General features: G+C 35.2%; 2 protein-coding genes and 1 pseudogene across 3 annotated transcripts in view; 2 read left to right on the forward strand and 1 right to left on the reverse strand.

Moving 5' to 3' along the window:
- LOC122138669 overlaps positions 1-3,710 on the forward strand; it is a 32,666-nt pseudogene extending 28,956 nt beyond the window's left edge.
- LOC109071181 (solute carrier family 35 member E4-like) overlaps positions 1-18,576 on the forward strand; it is a 224,911-nt gene that overhangs the window by 131,202 nt on the left and 75,133 nt on the right. The window lies entirely within an intron of this gene.
- The window catches only part of sftpba (surfactant protein Ba), a 226,829-nt gene that overhangs the window by 74,510 nt on the left and 133,743 nt on the right, over positions 1-18,576 (reverse strand). The window lies entirely within an intron of this gene.

Here is an 18,576-nt window from a genome sequence, read left to right on the forward strand (position 1 = left end):
AGAGTAGGGAAAAGCAAATTAGGATTAGCAAATGAAATTTCAAAACCCATATTCTGAAACTTGAAGCTTCCACTGTGTTTTTCCAGTGTAGGTGTGTGGTTTAAATTGTGTTGACCTGAATTCTTGTTAGTATAGTTGTTAGTAATATGGAAGTATAAATAAGGTCTTTTGTTGTTGGTTGAAATGGTTTTGGTCGTGAGGTGTGTGTGTGTGGATGGGTGTGAACTTAATCATAGATGACGTAAACACAGCCGCATGCTGTTTTCGTCATCACTTCTGCACAATTTAACATGTTACATTAAAACATTTTTGTTCTTTGTTTGTGCCAACCCAGTAAAGAAGGTGCTTGTTGGTAAATTGATAGTGTGAGTAGGCGTTAACAAGATGAGGACGTAATTATATCTATAATTATATTTATAGAAGAACAATATTGATGCATAAACACTTGTTTGCACAAGCCTCTTGTAAATATATTATAAGACTTAATTGTGAACCTCAGTGATACATGAAAGTGTGCTGAGTGAAATGTCACAGTTCTTTGTAACTTCCTGTAATGCAGCTGCAAACCCACTGATATTTACTGTAATAATCTCTGACTGTATCTCATATTTGTGAACTCTGATATGCATGTTGCTTAAAGGGGTCATATGATGTTGATAAAAAAAGAACCTTATTTTGTGTATTTCGTGTAATGAAATGTTTGTGATTTAAGGTTCAAAAAACAAATTATTTTCCACACAATGTACATTATTGTTTCTCCTCTATGTCCCGCCTTTCTGAAACATGTCGATTTTTGCAAAGCTCATCGTTCTGAAAAGCGAGGTGTGCAATGATTGGCCAGCTATCCAGTGCATTGTGATTGGCCGAATGCCTCAAGCGTGTGAGAGAAATGTTACACATTGTTAGAAGATGTTAATAGAAACAGTCCTCCATAAAATGTGCTGCGCACATCTGAATATTTGGGTTGAACTGGTCTGGAATAGTGTTGTGAATACAACTTAACCACTGATTTCTAGTTGTGTCCTCTTTTAGAAGGCCAAACACAGTATTTTCACTTTCGCAAAGAAACACACAGCCTCTTCACAACATGGCGGCTACAAAATCACACCATATGACCCCTTTAATGCTCTGCTAATGGGTCAAATAAATGTGCAGGAATGATGGATGCTGGTAAATGGTGTTATTCAGCATCAGTCTATTCACATAGACAGCATAATTAAACAATGCACTTTATACATCTTATCAAACACATTTCAGACCAGATATAATAGATAGGAAATTAGTTTTTATACACTTATTAATAATAAAGTATATTATTATTCTAAGAAAGATAAAATAAAGTAACAACTGTTATTAGATTTTTATTCTATTTGTACTTGAACAATTTTTTTTCTTACAAATTTTCATTTCATAAGTCTATTTAGTTTTATTCAAATAATTTGTGTGTGCATTAAAACAAATTACTGACCTACTTTATTTATTTATTTTCAAATTCTATGATTTTCCTTTAATTAAAAAATGAACTGCAGTAGCCTGTATTAAGTTTGTTTTATTTACATTTTTGTGCATAAAAAAATGGACCCATTAAACTATTTTTTTTTTTTTGTATATACTCATGGGGACACAGCCTCATGGGGACTTGCATCACTGTGGGGACTTAAATTGAGGTCCCCATGGGGAAACAAGCTTGTAAATCATACAGAATGGAGTTTTTTGAAAATCTAAAAATTAAAGAATTTTGTTTTTTGGGGATCTAAAATGTGTGGGTGATTAGAAAACATGGTTTGTACAGTATAAAAGCCTTTAAGCCTGTGGAGAGTCCCCATAAGGATAGAGAACCAGACGTGTGTGTGCGTGTTGACCCGTTACATTTTTGAATGGGTCCATATTTTATTTTCATGCACAAAACATAAATAACAATGTTATGCAAAAGAAATTAAATTCAATGAAAAAAGTATAAGAAAAAAATTGAAAAGTAAAAATAGGATAAAATAATATTTAATAATAGTAACAAAAATACAAATTGCTATTATTATTGTTTGTTGTTATTATATTTTAGGGTTCCATGTTACCAACATTACTACTACTACTATTATTATTTTATTATTATTATTATTATTCTCATTATTATTCAGTATATTACTACTACTATTACTACTACTATTATTGTAACTACAACTACTATTATTATTACTACTACAACTACTACTATTACTACAACTACTGCTACTTTTACTATAATTATTACTACTATTACCATTACTACTACTACTACTACTATTATTACTACTACTAAAACTACTATTACTATTATTACTACTACAACTACTGCTATTACCATTATTACTACTACTATTATTACTACTACTAATATTACTACTACTAAAACTACTATTATTGCTACTACTACAACTACTATTACTATTATTACTACTACTACTACTACTACTACTACTACTACTACTACTAATATAATAATAATAATAATAATACTTCAACAGCTACTACTATTACTACTACTGTTATTTTTACTACAACTACTACTATTACCATTACTACTACTACTATTGCTACTACTATAACTACTATTCTATTATTACTACTACTACTACTACTACTACTACTACTATTAATAATAATAATAATAATAATAATACTAATAATAATAATAATAATAATAATAATACTATTATTACTTCAGCTGCTACTACTACTACTACTATTACTACAACTACTACTATTATTACTACTTGCAGGTACCATGTTACCAACAATTTAATTTAATTTTGTAAACCACTACTATTATTATTATTATTATTATTATTATTAGTCATGTATAGTCATTTTTATTACTGCTGTTTATTATCATTATTTAAATTTTCTTTTACATTTAATAAAAGACTCTTTGGCCATCAAGAGAGAAGCTTATAAATCTGTGGATGTGTATTAATCGCTTGATTGGCTCTTGGTGTGAACCATTGGTGATTCTGTCCATGTCTTTTAGGGGGACCTGCGGCGCATGTGGTCCGAGCCCTTCCACGCCAAGTCCAGCAGCTCCCGCTTCCTGGAGGTATGATGCTGCTCCGACCAGCACAAGTTCCCACCATTCCTCTGTTCCCACCCACCGGATAGAGAGAGAGAGAGGTCGGAAGAGAGGAACTGCACTCGTCTTCTCATCATCCCTCATTCCCATTGTCATCCTCCAGCCAGTGGATGAGCAGCTGCGTCGGACTTCACTGCCAGATGGATTCATGCACTCCTCTCATCTCCATACAAACTCTCTTGGTCTTTTTTTTTTCTTTTTCTCTCTACCACTTTTCTTTCTCCACTCCATTCCACCTTCATCACACCAACTTTCTCTCTCTTGCTTATATCCCATCATACCATTCTTTCCTGTTCAACTGGAGCCGCATTTTCCCGGATCGCTCCACATCTGGACGTGAACCGGAGCCTCTTTGAGCTCCAAGTGTGTTTCCATTTGTACCGTCTGGCACCATTATGGATTTACAGACTGAGATCTCTTTATTATTTCCTGCTCTAAACGAACTGTGGACGAGGAACGTAGATTCTGCCACAGCTTGGGATGACGATGACCCTATAAGGGACCAGCACACAATAGAGGACAGCGTCGTTTTCCCCCTTCCTTCCCTCATTCTCTCTTCCTCTTTCCCTTTCTTATAAAACCCAACCCACATCCCTCCCTCCCTCCCTCCAGATTCCCTCTAACAGACCCTCCTTCGCAGAAACGTATTTTATTTAGAAAGATTTTATTCTTGGCATATACAGAAATGATGCATTATAAATTGTGGGGGCACACAGCTCTATGTATATATGTGTAACATGTATTAGGAGTTATCATGTCGAGGGTGCAAGTGTGCATGAAATCGTGTGCGTGTGTGCGAACGAAAATGCATTTAAACAGGAACCGGGTTTTCATTTCGTTACTTTTTAGATCTCAAAATGTGCATTTTTCCCTCATGAAATGCTCTGCCTAGGTCACTTTTTTTTTTCCCTCTTGCGTAAAATTCATCGCAATGCGCCATTCAGTTTGACTATTGAAGACAAGAGTGTGTGATTCATGTTTGTGTTTATGTATGAATGTATCCCGTTGCCTCCACTGGCTCTGGATGGACTGCTGAAGGTGAGCTCTATCGTGCTAATGGAAGGAAATGTTTAAGGATTGTACTGAGGTCGGTTATTTAAACAGGCCGAATTTTTTCACTAGTATTTCAAGCATTAATTTTTTAGTTTGTAGTCATTCCTTTAGCCCAAATGGCTCTGTAATGATGAAACTGGAATTGAGGTGCAAGATCGAGAGAGAGAGAGTGTGTGTGTGTGTGATGTTGTAGAAAATAATGCATTGTGCTGGCTCAGTCTGTTGAGTTTTCTTTTTCTTGTTTTTTTTTCTTCTTGTTTTTTTTTACCTGTTGTTACCTGTTTTTTAATCTGTTATTTGTCTGGCCTTGCATGCCAATTGTACAGGGTGTCGTTCTTCAAAGCTGCGTTTTCCAGGGCAATCGCGCTAGTGCGACACTCTGAAACTGAGACGCAGACACGGGGTCGAGGACGAAGAGTCGCACAAGAGAGTTTATGAACCAGAGAGGGGCAACGAGACCGGACCGCTCTGACCCCCGCGGCCGGCCTGGACCTCGCGCAAACATTGGCAATGCGTTGCCTGAATATTCAGTATGAACGTTTGCCTGGCAGTGGGACACTGTTAACCTGAGCATCACGGACATTGTTTTACCCACAAACCTCCTCCTCACTGTCCCTCTGCCAACCTTACAGACATTACGAGAAAAAAAAAGAAACAATATAAATGACGATCATGACGATTGCATTGAAAGTAAACTCAAATGTTCATTTTTTTTATGGAAGATTCCTTTTTGTTTTGTTTTGTTTGTTTTAGTTTTATCCCATTGTTTGTATTTTTCTCCACTTTCCCCCCAATGCTGTGGATTTTCGTTTTGTACTTCGGTCTTTTTTCTCCTCCGTCGTCCTCCCTGCCTGCAGAGGGCGCTAAGCTCTGTTGGGCCGAGCAACATTAACAGCCCAAAAGGATTCTGTATAAAAAAAAAAAAAAAATGGAATAAATAAATTAAAAAGTGTAGTGATATGTGGATCCAAATGAGCTGTACTGAAGACATTTCAGCTCTTATAACCTTCCCTTTCTTCTTAGTCAGGATTCTGCTGTAAATAAACATGACTCTAACTGTATGCGCAAGTGGTCTCATTTCCTGCCGCAACGTGACATTTCCTTTATTATTATTATTAGTGCTGTTTGCTAAAGAGGACGTGACTACTGCTACACTGTAAAAATGATATGATCAGTGTCATGACACATTTTACATCGTTACATTAACTCATCACAATAATTTGGGCAATTTAAACTTTTTTTTGTAAGTTATATGAAATGCATCTTCATTTTTAAAGCCGGTTTAATGTAGTTTAAGTCCAAATTACTTGTATATTGATTTAGTTTATTATACCTAAAATATTTAAGGTAGTTATAAAACGTAATATATCATTTGTATTGATGTTTTTGCTGCTGCTGCTATTATTATAATTATTATTATTATTACTCATATTTGCGGGTTCCATGTTTCGAAATTAAATATTAAAATCCCGCACCGTTTGTTTCACAGACATGCAGTATTTTACAGCTCAGCAGAATCTGAGCACAATCATCACGAGCCTAATAACTGGACGGTGGTGATGTCACAGAGAGTGAGTGGACCGTTAGGAGTGCTGGAGAAAGAAAAACCGCGGGAAATACATTCACACAAACTGAACGGTTTGAGATGAGCATATATATACACCTCATCTTTAATCTAAAAAAGGTAAGGTTTTTTTCTGCTAAAAACCCCTCGTTTTCGCGAATATGTTGAACTGAACTGTTTGGGGAATGATAGTTGTTCATATTGGCCTTCGCATAAGGAGATTGTGACGGTTTTCCTCTTCTTAATTTTATTCTCGTACATTAAGACGCTTAACGTTTGAATTGAATTTTTGGTACAGTGTGCCCTTCCAGCTAATTACGTTCATTATTACGTTTTAGAAGTTTTTAGAAAGCTGCTGTTTAAGGTGCAGTGGAATCTCTTTGATGAGGTTCACATTGCGACCACACGGTGGCGCTGTAGCCTCACTGCAGCTCACTGACTCGACCAGCAGCTGCCTCGGTGCACAGCTCTGATTCAGTGCGCTTTCATTTTTTAGGATTTTTTTATGATTAGAATAAGTATAATGATATTGTGTCACTAAAACCAAACGTGAGTCTGGAAAATAACCAATAGGGTTGTGTTAAGATTAAAAGCTATATAAATCGTAAACATCTTCTAGAATGTCCTCCTAAGGCAAACACCTTCTCCGTAATTAACCCTTCAGTTTATTGTCGCGTGAGCGCTAGGTTGTGACGTCACTTCTCGTGGCAGCAAAAAATGGCCGCTCATTCATGTGACGAACACTGCTTGAAAATATGATCAAAAAAACAGCTTGGAATATAGCTTTTTTTTTTTTTTTTTGGATTGAGGATTTAATATGATTGACATTTTGAGATGAAATTAACTGTATAGTTGTCTCTGCATATCAATTAAGGTAAGGACAAAGTATTATAACACTCCAAAAAAAGATACATGTCACACTTAAAATAATAATTTTAACCCTGTAAATCATGACCTATTAATATTTTTTTTTTTTTTTTTTTTTTAATGAAACCGTTTACTGAACCTTTGAACAAAATATATAGAAGAAAACCTGTAAAACGTTTGCATACAGGTTTTATGTTATATCAGACTGTATATCAGGCTATATCATATAAAACAATACGTTACTGCGCATGCGCGCTTTTTTGGCCCTAACTTAACTTCCGGTAGACTTCCAAATAGAATCAATAGCAACAGCTAAGTAGTTCCTCTAGAGTAGATTATTTTTGGTAACAAGCAAAATATGTTTGCTGCGTAAATCAGATTTACTGAAAATGCAAATTAATTCTCTGCCAGCAGAAGGTGTTTTAAAGCGGGAGAAACCCAGTAATTGCTGTAACTTACACAAAGCAGCGCTGAGCTCACAAACACTGCTTTCTCAGGTATATTACAAGCAAGATTAAATGAAAATGACATCAAATATTTAATAGACTAATTAAAGATAGTCTTCCTTCAGAAATACAGTGATATAAAAACACCCGCGCCTCGTTTTGATTTTTAAACGTGCAGTACGTGCTCATGTTTATTCAACGAAGCCTTTTGGAAAATTGGTCAGTTTTGATATTGTGAGCGCCACAAATAAATAAATGTGTGGGAAACACATCCCACAGCACAACCACCTGAGCCCAAGTTCAGTCTACTCACCTTAACTTTAACTGTGTTTGTAAACTGTGCCATAGCCAGACTGATAAACAATTACAGACCGGAAGTTAACTTAGGGCCAGGCACGTGTGCCCGATGAATCCATATATAATCTGAAGAACCTTCTTACACCACAAAGAACCTTTTGTGAAACAGAAAGGTTCTTCAGATGTTAAAGGTTCTTTATGGAACCATTTAGACAAAAAGGATCTTCAATGGCATCGTGAAGCACCTTTATTTTTAAGAGTGTATATAGATAGATAGATAGATAAATATACTATAGATAGATAGATATACGATAGATAGATATATTATAGATAGATAGATAGATAGATAGATAGATAGATAGATAGATTATATATATATGCAATTTGCTGCATTTTTGTTATTTATTTGGGAAAAATGTACAATCAAATTCTGTTATGTTGCGATGTCATTTTAAGAGATTGTTTCATATAACAGTATAGAATGCGTGTTAATATGAGTTGTCGCTCTATTACCCCCTAATAATGTCTTAGTTAGATTATTAAAATCCTTTTTTTTATTAATGCTCTTTAGTTTTTATTGTGGGGGCAAAGCAAAACAGTATGTTCCTCTGAAGTCTGATGTATCATATCTGATCATATCAAGTAAACCTAGGGTGCCTTTAGTGTTCATCCTGAAATATTAGTAACGATATAAAAGTTATTCTCACGTTTACTTGCTTTATAAAAATCAGCATGACGACGTGTAGCACGATCCAAGGTGGATGTTTTTACAATTATACTAAAAGACCTTTTAAGTTGCTGAAGTGTAGGCATGTAGTAGATTGTGTACCGTCTCATCATACAGTCCTTAAGCTCCTGGCACTGTAGGGTTAATCTGCTGGCCTTTGAATCCTCCATCAGCGCGTCAGGGCTGTGGGTGAGGGGGGTTATAGGGGGTCGTTAAGGTCAAGCAAGTGTTAGAGAGACGCTGCGGCTGTGGAATTTACACCCCTGTTCACGCATTGGCCAGAGCACCCAAAGGCTCTGCAGTCAGGATGACTGTGCTGGATTCCACTGGGACAGTGTGGATTGTCACATTATCTGTGGGAAAAATGGCTGAGCCGCAGTGTAAAGTTAACTGGATGGGGAGTGTGTTGAATGGAAAGAACAAATATCATTCTCTTAAGTGTTACATTAAAGGAAAGGAAAGACAGTTGTTCTGTAATAAAGCACTGGAGCTTTTCTTAGCAAGGCTAGTTTGTTTGCTTCTAATGCTACAGAAGCAACTGGTGTAAGTAGCACCCTTCATAAAGCGGGTGTAGAGTTACTGATGAAGGGCGGCTGTAGGTGGATGCTTTGATTAGAGGTGTCCAGCGCTCCTCCCCCCGACCCTCAGGGCTTGTTTGAATAAGGTCTGCATGCCCCTGTGTGGTGCCCCGGTGCCCTTTGACCCCTGTGTACATTCCACATGTATTCTGTGAAATGAAGTGAGGAATCCCTCTGAAGTTTAGTTAATGGATCGGAGGAGCTACTGAGGAACACATGGGTTGGAAAGTATACTTTGGACTTCTGGCTCTCACAGAGCGCGCCGGCAGTTGAAAATGATTGGAGAAGCCCAATACATTTGGGAAGGTAATGCATTATATAGACATGGACTAATTTATAGGATATGTATTTTAGGTGCTGTGTATGATCTTTTCAAAAGTTGGTGTAACATTTTAATACGCTACTAAAAAGAAAAAATCACAAGTAGGCTATGAACTTTATTGGGTGGTTGTAACAATTAATGGAATTAAAAAAAACTTTAGGCATTTTGAACTTTATAAGAGTTATTTTCTTTTTTCGCATTTTTTGTTTCATGAAGAAACCGTAACATCCATGCAACATTTCCAATCCACAAAAGGTTCTTTATGATTGAAAAGGTTTCTTCAGATTATTAAAATATTCTTTATAATAAGGAGAAAATGGTTCTTTTCAGAACTGTTCACAGAAAGGTTCAATATTGTTTATATTGATTTTTCTTTATAAAAATTTCCAGACAATATAATATAATATTATATAATGTATTTATTAAATTTATAGAAGTAATTTACACTGCACTTAAAATGAAGGTTAAAGGGTGATTAAACATCATGACAAAAATGAAAGAAATTCTATAATTTAATCAGGTAGTTAAAAATAATTTAAAAACATTTTTAATCATTTAAATCATTTTAAACCCTAAAATCCACAACTGCATTCTCCAGTTAATTATCTTTATATTTGTAGTGTGTTTATAAAATCATACAAGTAATTTACATTGCACTCAAAATGAACTAAGGTTAAAGAGTGATTAAAAAAATCGTGACAAAAATTAAAGCAATTTAATAATTCAAGATTCGTTAACTTAATAATTGTTATTCACTATACCAATCAAAACATTGGGGTGAGTAAGGTTTTAAAAAGTACCACTTATTACTAATTACTTATTAACACTAATTCAGCAAGGTTGAATTAAACTGATCCAAAAGTGACAGTAAATATTTCTATTTTTATTTCAAATAATTGATTTTCTTTTCAGCTTTCTAGTCATCAAAAGAATCCTGAAAAAAAGAACAACATTTCCACAAAAACTATTAATAATAACTATTTTTCAGATGCAAATCAGCATATTAGAGTGGTTCCTGAAGGAACACAAATTCAGCTTTGCCATCATTGCAATAAACGACATTTTAAAATACAACACAAAAGAGTTATTTGAAACTGTAATAATACCTGACAATATTTCTATTTGAACTTCATTTCTGATGCAGCTTTGGTGAGCATAAGAAACGTCTTTCAAAAACACAAAAACATGGAGTATGGCGTGTGACACGTCAGGACATATCAACTTCCTAAAAGAATTTCATGTCAGTTAAATACATTTAGATTACCAAAGACCAGTTGATTGTTCTTGAAATAATAAATAAATGTTGTCCTTTTATGCTTTTTTAATTCCATCTAATTCCACAACCATCAGTTCTTCAGTTTATAATAAACAAGTATAATATGTTTGTTTTTTCCCCTCACAAAAACTGAAATGTTATGCCAACCAAATGGCTTTGTGACTGAAGGACGTGGGGTGAAGGCTAAATGAGCAGAAAGGTTCTTGGTGTGAATGTTGTAAGCTCAGAATACGGCTGGAATCCCCCTCCATACAGAAACGCTGTGATGTCTGCTGTCACGTTCAGCTCGAGGTCTCCGGACCACCACCCACACACCCGCTTTGGGCTGGAAAGGGTAGGCAGCACTTCTTAAGGCAAAACAAGGGGGGAGAAGGGTGCTGGTAAACTGGAGGTCTAGAAGGTCTCAAAGGGACTCGCATCCCGTCCGTGTCACCACCCACTGTGTTCACGATAGAAGAGCCTCATCCATTAACCTTCTGCTCGGATCAATGACTGTCTATCAGCGCTGCTTCTCCCTGTTGGGTGATCCATGAGGGAGAGAGGCATGGGATGGAGAAGAAGAGGGTAGGCAGGGAAAAGGTGAAAGGGCAGAGGAAGAGGGGAGGAACATTTTTGGAGGAAGGGAATTGGGGGAAAGGAAGAACAATAACAAAACTCTAGCTCCCATGTTTGAAAGGTTTCCTGTTCTCGGTGGGAAACACCGCTCAGGTACGACTTCTGGAGAGCAAACAGGAAGCATTTCAAATCAATTCAAAGGTGAAAATGAAATAAATGTGTTCGAAAAGTCCAAGTATTTGATTTAATGATTAAAAAAGTAACAGTTTGGGGTAAGATAATTTAGTCTTTTTAAAAAGAAGAAATGTAAAATTTGTGTGACTTTTGGAAATGTATTTTTGTTTGTTTTTCAAGGGCTGGATCTGATCTGAATGATCTAAACTAAACTCACTGAGCATAACATTTTACAAAACACATTTAAATACTGAAGAAATAGTGTGATGTAAAAAAAAAACACCTTAAGTAACTGGTAACATTTAAATTAACATGTTTTAGGACACAAATATTACTTGATGTTGTTGAATCAGACTAAATAGATTAACTTATAACAGCAAAACTAGTTTTATGGTTAAATCTGGTAGATTAACAAAATAACATTTTACAAAACAAATTTAAATACTGAAAAAATAGTGTGATGTAAACAAAACACCTAAAGTAACTGGTAATATTTAAATTAATGTGTTTAAAGACTAAATAGATTAAATTAAACTAGTTTTATGGTTAAATCAGGTTAAAAATAATTTGAAATAATTGTTTTAATCATTAAATCGTTTTTAAACAGCAAGAATTAAACCTTAAAATATATATTTTAAATGCTGAAACTACAACTGCGTTCTCCAGTTAATTATCTTTATATTTTTAGCGTATTTATTCAATCAAAACCCTGAAGAGAGATATGTGATGACACCATCTTAAATGGAAAATTACAGTTTGACTCCACAGAAATGAAAAATAATTTGTACCAAAGGAAATCTTTTTTAAAAACTGTTTTTTAATGAAAATGTCTGTATTTGCTGTTTTTATTTGAAGCAGTGTAGTCAGTTACATGTGCTTTATATAATGCAAATATGATTCCATCCTTTCTGTGTAAATCTGTTTTTCTGTTTCTAATTTATCTTTATCATTTTCCTTGATTCACAAATAATTATTACTATAATTATTATCAAATTTATAGTCCAAAAAGTTTTTTAAAAGCCTTTCTTTTGTATTGTGGAATTAAAGGTGACATGATGACACTAATGAAATCCATATTTAATACAATTCGACCTGTTTTTCTGAATAATTTAAACACATTTCTGAATCATTCCTTGAGAATTACGTCAGCTGTAATTCTGTTGATAATTCTCCGAATATTAAACAAAGAAAACAGTAAATAACAGGCATGTTTATTAAAGTGTTTTAGAAATACATACACAACTTAATTTCCTCCACAAAATTAGTTTTCCTATCTTTGTGTTTTATTGCTTTGATCTGATTATGTTTTAAAACATGTTGTTATTCAATACAAAAATAAGAAAACATGATTCTTGAATTGGAATAATGATTTTTTTTTATAACAAAATAATTAAATACAAAATACATTTACTAACAAATGGGTTTACAAATTAATAAGCACTTTCATTATAACCATTTTTTATGTTTCGATTAATGTAGAATGTTAAAATTGGACATTTTCTCTGTGAATATATACTACTTTTAAAAATGAAGCAACAAGCCTTACTGTTGAGGTTTTCTGTGCATGTTTTTGAGTTGCACATCAACCCTTGAACAGCGTGACATGATGATAACCTTTCAAGAGAATCCACCTACACAGACGATTTATAGAATGCAACATATGACAGCAGAAATGGTTTAAAAAACACTATTTATGCATGTTTACATTTGGATTAAAAAAAACATAATTGAAAAGCCACTAATCATTTTGGAACTTTTATTGTTTGATAAAACAAAGAAGCAAGGTGTATCTCTGGAGTCAGTTATGATTTTAGATGACCGACAGAAAGACAGAGGCAGAACATCCCTTTAGTTTCCCTCGCAGTCTGTTGAATGCATTGCCCACATCAAACACTTTTAACAGAGTAACCGCACAATCAGATCCCTTCAGATTTGGGGACAGAGAGAGGGAAAGGGGGGGAAACGGGCCCATTCTCACTAAACAATACCATTATTTCAGCTCCCTTGGCCAAGAATGCCACATTTCACAGCCCACTACCCTCCTCCAGATGTCAATCAAAGCTCAAGCGCCACCCAGAACCAGCCCTGGTTCTGCCCACAAAATCTCCCATTATCAGTGTAGAGTCTTATGAGAGAAAGGTGCATATTTATCTTTAGCTATGTCATCGGATGTATTAAAAATTGTGTTTTTAGTTAGTTAAAATTTACTTTTTAGAGATCAGTGCATTTTCATTTTGTAAAGCTCTAAATAAAATGTTATACGCAGTACTCAATATACTAATTATACTCATTTGTTTTAAGGTAAGTGGTTGCAAACAATTTAGTTTAGTTATTTTTTTTTGTACATTTAATAAAAAAAAAATTAAAAAATGTTGAAAGTTATTCAGCTAAATTTGCTTATTTAATTGTTTGTTTGATAAATTTTTTATTAAAAAATGTACTAAATTCATTTTTTTAGTGTATTAATGAATTAAAAACAGCCCTGTAGCAATGTCAGCTAAAGAAAAAATAAATGTAAAATGTGCAGCTGAATTAGATGTTCCTCATGCCTTTTTTAAACAAATCTTGATTTGATTTCTGATCACAGTTATAGCTGATATGAAATATGTGAGCCAATGCATAAATGCATTTTTCTTTTTATTTCATTTAAATGCATTTTTCTATTTGCTTCATTTCAATCTAATTTTATAATGTGAATCAGAGTTTTCACTGGCATGTTTACAGGAGTGATCGTGACACACAAAATGAGATGTTTTATTGTGCTTTGACACAGACATCATCTTTTGAAATGGTGAAATGAAATTAAACATTTCTGTTCATGTGACTATTTCCATCAATCACGTAAAAATATTCATATAAAACTAAGAGCCTGTACTTTCATTTAGTTCAAATCCCTGTGTGAAATCCTACACCATTTCAGACCTTGCATTAAAACTGCTAATAATCAAGAAATACTATAACAATGAAATGAGACTGTAATCATCAATTATTCTAACAGATGTATATGAGCGGTAGTATCATGCGGGATCAGAGCGGACGGTGATTTTGTGAATGAGACACACAGTGCGTCGCGTATTTGTTGTTCAATTAAAGTATGCAGCGGCGGTATCAGATTAGCATCCAATCACAGCACGAGTCACAGCGCCGAGGAGCTGAGGATTCAACCAATGGCCGGTCGCACGGCAGAGACTAGCGCAGCAGCGGACCAATCAGCGCCGCGCATGCAAATGAGGCATTTGCTCCGGCTGGATCTGAATGTCAACTAGTCAAAGATGGAGTCTGACGCTGGAAGGCCGTGACGCCGCGCGTCTTTACATTCGTTCGTTTATTTCGCAGAGCCGCGCGGTAAGATTTTAACTTTGCGCTCTCTCGCAAACGGAGAGTCTTAATGCATTTACCGTTTGAAAAAAGGACCGAGGCCGAAGGCGTTCAGGTTTTGCACCTTTAACTCAACTTTTCCTCCTCTCTCACTCTCCCTCTGCATTTTTTTTTCTCTGACGGAGTGTCCCTCCCTTGGTTCGCTGCCATTCATGAATTTGGGGTTCACTGTGTGTTCTTCATGCTTTTGGGATGATTGGGCGGAAATGGCGGGAGCTGTAGGGCGTAAAGGAGAGTTTGGATGGATGGGACCAATGCTCTCGCCTCATTTTCATGCGCATCAGCACCGTGTGCCATCAGACCCGGGGTACGAGATCTCTTCTGGAGCATGCAGCGATTATATGCGCAAGGTTTGCTTTCTGAGGAAACAGAGAAGGCTAGACGTGTTTAAATGCACGCGCTGATAGTGTGCTCAGGTACGATTTACGCTTTTAAACGGTGTGATTTTGAGGTAAACACATCACCGTTATGAACTATAAATTCGTTGGTCTGCCGAACTTGAGTTGGGCTAGTAATGCTTTACATTTAATCCGAATCAAAACAAACACGCGAAAGCGTCGAGGGCGTTTAATTCGACTTAATTCCATTATTAACTCTATCAGAATGCATCTAATGCGATTGTTAATTGTTGGAGAATTAATAAGGGTTAGACAGCGATTCGTAAAGTTTGTTATGATTATCAACAAGTTTCTGAAAATGCTAATGCAAATTAAGCAACCTGTTAAAGCGTTTTCTTTCTTTTATAATTTGCATCGCTGTAAATCAACGTGTTTAAATGTGTTTTTGATGTTTTGAAAACGATTTATAAAGTCGCATAATTTCCAAAACCTCACATGGTTTCCACTGTCCTGGAAAACTAAATATTAGGGAATTTCAAAAGGGATTTCCAGGCCTGGAAAAGTAAAACGCTATTTCAAGTCAAATAAATACTTGTAGTGTTTGAATTTTTTTTGAATTTTAATTTTAATTTAGTTTTTATAATTTTGTTTATGTAATGGTGGAATAGTGAAAAATGTGGGCACCCTGAATTAAAATTGTCATTGGTGTTTTGCACATATATATATAAAAAAGCAAAACAACTGCCTCCCTCTGTTTTTGTTTTCATTTTGTAAAGTTTGTTTCGATTTTACTTAATCTTACGTAACTATCAAGGTCTCTTAAAAAAAAGAAGAAAAAAAAAAAAAAGAAGAAAAAAACGTGTTTGCAGTTTTATGAATACTGTGATTCTCTCTGACATGTTTCCCAACTCACTCCTGGAGAAAGTTCAGTTGAATCAGAGAGACATCCATTTAAAAAGTTAGCTTTTTATTTAATTTGCACTATTAAAACAAAAACTAGAAATTATTTCCATTGCATAAAGCAGAGCCCTACAGAGACAAACCATAAAGGAAACAGCAAAGATGTGCTTATTTTTGTAAGACGTGGTTTTAATTTTTATTTTGCCAAGCCTTCTTTTAAAATTTGTTTCGTGGATGTAGCCAACATTTTGTCATAGTTTGTAGGTTAATTATTTGGTTGTGAGTGATATGTAATTCATATTTAATGAACTGTCTGCTGCTCTTTCCTTTGATTTTTCCAACCAAATGTGCATGAACTGTATAAAATCAAATATCCATAAATCTTAATGCAATGCAAATGGTTAAATGTAATGAGGGGAAGGATTGTATGGTTATATTGACCATGTTTTGTCCATTGCCCTTTTTCTGTTGTACTACTGGCCAATCAGAAGAGCAGTGCAATATTAAAAGGGCATTGGCTGATAGAACAGAGCCCTCCACCTCCCTCCATTGCCTTCACCTCTCACCCCTCTCCTGCTCTGACATTATTTAACATGTGCAGACCTGGAAAACCATGAGAGCTGACACACTGTACAAATTTACTGCAGACTGTAAACGTTTACAAACTTGCTTCAAATCAGTTTCAAGAAAGTATTATTTTAGCATTTATTATTATTATTATTATTATTGGGTCATAACGTATCGTAAAAAGGCTATATATTTAATTGTCAATCATATTTAATTTATTACTATATTATATTAATATAGTAATAATAGTGCTGTGGCTGCATTTTATTGTTTTATCTATGTATATGCCGTTTAACATTTTAAATTGTTATTTTTTAAACAGGAAATCATTTGAAAAAAAAAATAATAATAATACGGCAACAGTTATTTTTCAATGTCCTTATTACACCTTACATGTAAATTAGTCAATTATTAATAATTACATGCAGTAACCCTAAACTAAACCTTAATCCTATCCCTATAGTAAGTGCATGTTGTTAATTAATATTACTCAGTAATTAAATGTATGTTACACTGTAACGGACACCTGAAAATATATTATTAATATTGTTGTTGTCCTTTTAATATTGTGATTATATTGTTTTTAGTTGTTCTGCTTGCATTTTGATTTAACTGTAACTGCTGATTTATAAATAAAATTAAGTGTAAATAATTTTTAAACTGTTTATTTGGAAAAAAAATAATTGTTAGTAGTATTGTTTTATTAATAATATTGTTGTTTATGTATTAAGTTGTGGCTGCATTATATTATATTTGTTCGTTCTTATATATATATATGCTTATGTAAATCATTATTTGTTTTGACAACAATTAAAAATGATATTATTAGGGTTTTTTTTTAATGGATATTCTTGCTGATAAGGTGGAAGGTGACAGTAGAAGTTAAAATGAGGGGTTGAGGGTAAGCAGTGGGTGGTCAGAGAAGATGGCTGTCCCTCTGTCCACGTGCTGATGTGCTGAGGTCAGCTGCTCTGACGATGTTGCACTACTGTACCATCCATTCTAGCAGTGCAATAGTATTGTCATAGCATTTAGCCTCTGATATGCTCAACGCTCGCAGGACCCCTGGGAAGCAAGTGCCAGATCGCTCAGGTCATGCCCTTACGTAGATGAACCTCCAGCTGTAACCGGTGCAACGCATGTGTTTGAGAAATAAAACCACTTCTTTTTGGACTTCAAGCTGAGTTCAGGCCTCGTTTGTTTCGGGGGCCTTGCCATTTCCCTCAGTTGTCGCGTTATCAGGCGCTAGGCTTCGTTTGGAGCTAACAGGCCGAATAAAGGTGCACGGGTCGGACCCTCCCTTGTCGCAGGTTAGCAGGGGGAAGGGAATATTTTCGGTGGAATGCAGGGAGGCAAGTCCAGGGGTGGGGGATGGTCAGGAGAGGGGCCCAGGACTGCTAAACGTGTCTCTCTGCATTGCTGAGACAGTCCTTAACATAACTGCGTGAATCAACCCCAAAGGCTCTGAATCATGCATACCGGGCCTATATGAGCGAGGCGAGTCGCTACACAAGGTGTCTGTACTTGCCCCGTAACTATACGAATATGCTGTTGTTGACTTTGTGAAGCTGAAGAAGCATAGGTTACTCTCTAATCATAACTTCACAAGAAACACTAAATGTGAAGGCTGTAAACATGTTATCAGCTCTTAAGTGATAAAAAGTGTCTCTGCGATTTCAAATTTGTTCATCAAAGTCGGTTTTTACACCAAGGCAGTAGAGTTGTTTTAGTAATACACCTGGGGTTAAATCTTAACCCTGTTTATCCACTGAGGTGGGAAACTCTGGAGCACCTCAAGCACTCCAGTAATGACTGCGACTTGTCGAGGCACGCTTGCAAAGCTTGCTGGGAAATAGTGGAATGTGAGGAATGGATATGTGTCTGCGGCGCTATCATACGGGACACTCTTCAAAATAAAACTTCCTAAAGGGCTTTTCAGATGCTTGAAGAACCATTTTTGGTTCCATGAACCTTTCAGTGATTGGTTTTTAAAAGAAGCATTTTTAACTCAATGTGAAGAACATTTTAATTATCTAAAGGACCTTAAAGAACATTTGATTACTTTTAAAAAAGGGGGGTTGGCAACAATGCCATATAGAAGAACCACTTTTGGTTTCCTGAAGAACCTTTCAGTGAACAGTTCCTACAAGAACCATTTTTTCTTAGTGTGAAGAACATTTTAATTATCTAAAGGACCTTAAAGAACATTTGTCCAATAGAAACGTTACATGGATGTTAAAGGTTCCGTCTATGCCAGTAAAGAACATTTATTTAAAAAAAAAAAAAAGAATTGTATGTGGAATGGAAAGATTCCATGGATTTCGAAAGTTCCTCATGGAACCATAAATTCTGATAAACATGCTTAAAAATAAAGGTTTTTATTGGCATCTATATGGTTTCATGAAGAGCCTTCAACATCCATGCAATCTTT

Source organism: Cyprinus carpio, chromosome B10 (assembly GCF_018340385.1).
Source record: "Cyprinus carpio isolate SPL01 chromosome B10, ASM1834038v1, whole genome shotgun sequence".
NCBI classification, from domain to species: Eukaryota; Metazoa; Chordata; class Actinopteri; order Cypriniformes; family Cyprinidae; genus Cyprinus; species Cyprinus carpio.